The following is a 4,562-nucleotide window of genomic DNA, read 5'->3' as shown; positions in this document are numbered from 1 at the left end:
TCTCAATTCCGCCACCTTCAATTTTTGAATATGGGAGTTCTTGACAAGCCAACAATCCGCTCCATACAGCATGGTTGGACTGAATGCCTCTCTATAGAATTTGCCTTTAATCTTAATGGGCACCTTCCTATCACACAACACTCCTGAGGCGAGCCTTCACTTCATCTAACCTGCTCCAATACGATTAGAGAAATCCTCATCAATCTCTCCATTCCCCTGAATTAAAGACCCAAGATACTTAAAGCTATCCCTCTTACAAACATCTTGGGCATCCAACCTCACCACCATTTCGTCCTCCTACCTCAAGGCATTAAAATTGCACTCCAAATACTCCATCTTGGACCTACTCAACTCGAACCCCTTAGATTTCACGGTTTACCTCCACACCTCTGATTTTTTATTCACACCCCCTACGTCTCATCAATCAGCACTAAATCATCTACAAATAACATACACTAAGGCACCTCACCTTGAATACTCCGCGTCAACATGTCCATCACCAATGCAAATAGGATCGGACTAAGAGTGGAACCCTGATGCAACCCTGTCTCGACCAAAAAATGCTCAAAGTCTTCTCTTGCCGTTCTCACTCGAGTCTTTCCTCTATCGTACTTGTCCTTAATAGCTCTGATGTATGCCACTGGGACCCCTCTCACCTTCAAGCATCTCCAAAGAACCTCCCTAGGGACTTTGTCATAAGCCTTCTCCAGGTCGATGAACACCATGTACAAATCCCTCTTTCTTTCCCTATACTGCTCCACCAATCTCCTCACCAGGTGGATTGCCTCTGTTGTCGAGCGACCAGACATAAAACCAAACTGATTCTCCGAAATGGACATGATCCTTCTCAATCTCTGCTCAACGCCCTCTCCCAAATCTTCATAGTATGACTCAATAACTTAATACCCCTTAATACCCCCTATAGTTGTTGCAACTCTGAATGTCGCCCTTGTTTTTATATAACAAAATTATCGTACTCCATCTCCAGGCCTCAGGCATTCTCGTTGCCTTGAAAATATCGTTAAACAAATCAGTTAACCACCTTAATCCTGCCCCAACCATAAAATTCTAAAAATCCATCGGAATCTCATCGAGCCCCATACCCCTACTCCTTCGCATCCTACGAATAGCCTCTCTGACCTCTTCCACCTTAAAACATCTACAGTAGCTGAAATCACGGCTTTTCTCCGAGTACTCCAGCTCCCCTACTCAATGCCTCTGTCCCCCTCCTTGTTCAAAAGTCTATGGAAATACTCGTGCCATCTCTTCTTAATATGATCATTCTCTACCAAAACTCTACCATCCCCCCATGACCCTTTCGCTCCCTAGCCTTAGCAAGCCTATACAACCTGTTTTCCCCGTCTTTCTCCTTTAATCCCGCATACAAGCTCTCAAATACTGCTGTCTTAGTAGCCATAACTGCTAACTTAGCCTCCTTCCTTGCTACTTTGTAAACCTTCCTATTCACCCGCTTCTCCTCTTCATCTTTACTCTCAATCAACTTAACATACGCCCCCTTCTTAGTATCTACTTTCTTCTTAATTTCTCCATTCCACCACCAGTCCCCCTTATGCCTTCCTGCCCTCCCCCTCGAAACACCCAACACTTCTCTAGCAGTCTCCATGATGCAGCTGGCAACCTTATCCTACCTAACATCCATGTCCCCCATACACTCCCACACCGCCAACCTCGCCACCTTCTCTCCTATCTTCAGTGCATTAACTGGTGTTAAGCCACCCCACTTAATTCTAGGTCGACCCTCCCCCCTACACTCCCACACCCCCAATTCTGCCACCTTCTCCCCTATCTCCAATGCACTAACTGGTGTCAAGCAAAACTACTTAATTATAGGTCGACCCTCCCCGACCCTTCTCTTCTTGCTCTTCTTGATAATCAAGTTCATCACCAGAAGCCTGTGCTGGGTTGAAAGATGCTCACCCAGAATGACTTTATAGTCCTTACATAAAACCCTATCCCCCTTTCTAAGCAGCAGAAACTCAATCTAAGTCTTGGCTATCGCGCTTCTAAAAGTAATCAGGTGATCCTCCTTCTTCAGAAAGCTTGAATTTACCACCACCATCCTAAAAGCCCTCGCAAAATCCAACAGAGCAGCTCACTCGCCATTTCTATCACCAAAACCAAAACCTCCATACACATCATCATATCCTCATGGTAGAATCCCAATGTGCCCATTAAAGTCTCCCACAATGACAATCTTCTCCGAGCTAGGCACGCTTCTCACCACCTCGTCCAATGCCACCTAAAATCTCACTTTCACCTCCTCTTCGAAACCCATCTGTGGTGCATAAACACTACACAAATGCAGCGAAAATCCCCCAATGACCAACTTAATCGTCATCAGCCTATCACTGATCCTCTTAACCTCCACTACCTTCTCTCTAAGTTCTCATCCACTAAAATTCCCACTCTATTCCAATGCCTCTCACTCCCTGAGTACCACAACTTGTACCTATCCACATCCCTAGCCTTAAAACCTACCCACTTAGTCTCCTTAACACACACAATATTAATCCTCCTCTTCTTAAGAATCTTTACCAGCTCTACAGACTTACTCTGAAGGGTCCCTATATTCCAAGACCCTACCCTCAACCTATCTTCTCTCGCCTCCTGCCTACCTCTACCTCTCCTCGCCGCACCAGCCCTACCACCTAACCTAGATCGTACATACCCCCTTGCCCTCCCCTCTTTACCCCCACCCAAAATAGCCCTTAACCTCAAACCCCTCGAACATAACCCTATTCCTCCATCAATCCCCACAGCCATCACTCAAAAATTGAAAAAGCCCCAAACTGACAAACAAATAGAGCAACAGTAGGAAAATAGGAAAAACAGGGAAACAGAGGAAAATAGAAGGCACACACAAAATATCCTATCCGGCCTAATAGCTAGAACAACACAACACTATCCACTAATAAGCGAAAGCAGCCCATTGAAACTAAAATCATAAGCAACAAAATAATATAAAAAAGAGAAATGGTAATAAATAACTAAATATCAAAGTTTAAATGTTACCGAGGTACTCCTCCGTGCTACTGGTTCCAGAAATTTTGAAGTCAAATTTGGTTACTGTAATAGAGTCGTTGGAAAGCAGCTGCTAGTGAGTCAATAGAGCTTTTTCTGGCTATTGCCGTAAGTATAGAATCTGGTGGCCTGCTGTCATTGTCCCAACCTGTTATTACCGGTGCTGCCCCCTTTACACCATTTCGGAATTAAACCATCGGGAACCCCTAATGCCGCCGGTGATAGCAATGACGAGAGTGCAAGAAAGGAGAAGGGAGAGAGAGAGAGAAGATGGTAGAGAGAGCTGGGGAGAGAGAGAGAGCGAAGGGGAGAAAGTACCCTTACCTGTTGCCGGCGCGTCTATACCGTTGCGGGCGTTGGAGACCGCCGGTCAGTCGACGAGAACTGTAAAGTTCAGGTGCAGTGAGCGTTAAGTCGCAGTGAACGTTAGAGAGAGAACATTCACTGGCAGTACTTTTGTCTTAGAAGAAAAAATATTATAAATCAGAATAATTAAAAACTTGAATTATTTAATTTTTTACGCCACTTCATGCATAAATATATTTCCCTAACACTTAATGAAAGATCTAAATTTACATAGTATAATTACTGGGAGAATAAAACTGCGATTAAACTCCTAAAATATACTTATATTATATATAAATATATCAATACTTAATTATGGCGATTTATTTCACTACTTTCACAATAATTTTAAAAATTTTAATCTTAACATGTTGGGCCCGTGATCAGCACGGGCCTATCGCCACTAGTTTACATATAAGTAAGATCCTCATCTATTTAGTTTTTTTTTGTTTTTCATCCGGTGTTTGGTACCTGCATTGGAGCTCGACTAGTTATTTTCTTTTCATTACTCCAAATATATTCTTTCTAATTTTAATGGGAAAATCACATGGTCATTTTTAAAATAAATAGTCCAAGTTTGACATTTTGTTAAAAAACAGTCAATCGGCTATTTTATTTCCATACTATAGCCATTTCCTAGTTTGGGTCATTTTGGCCTATATAGTTCAGATACAGTTTATATACCATTTTGATACAGTCCATATACAATATTGATACAGTTTTCAATTTGGACCATTCGACCCTTTTCTAAAAATATTTCAGATTTTTTTCTGCTACCAATTTTTTAACTGAAAACTTTTATGTTTTTTTTTGGTTGTTTAAAACTAGTAATTAAATATAATTGTATAAAAATGGTATAATTGTTATATAGAATATGTATCTATATAAGATATATATATATATAGAAATTGTATAGTTCTATCAAATATGTATATGCAGGGGCAGACCCACATGTATATGTAGGGGTGCACGTGCACCCGTTAACGTCGAAAAAAAATGTATATATACCTTGAGAAATTGGGATATAGCTAATAGTGCACCCTAAGATGAATGGTAGTGCACCTTGGTGCATTGGTCGAAGCCAACCCTTCCATCCATGTGACCAGGGATCGATCCTCGGGTCACACAACACCCTTAATTTTTATTTTCAATACTTTAAATTTAAAGGCATATTA

The sequence above is a fragment of the Capsicum annuum genome, chromosome 9 (genome assembly GCF_002878395.1).
Source record: "Capsicum annuum cultivar UCD-10X-F1 chromosome 9, UCD10Xv1.1, whole genome shotgun sequence".
Lineage (NCBI taxonomy): Eukaryota > Viridiplantae > Streptophyta > Magnoliopsida > Solanales > Solanaceae > Capsicum > Capsicum annuum.
This window is presented reverse-complemented; position numbering follows the sequence as displayed.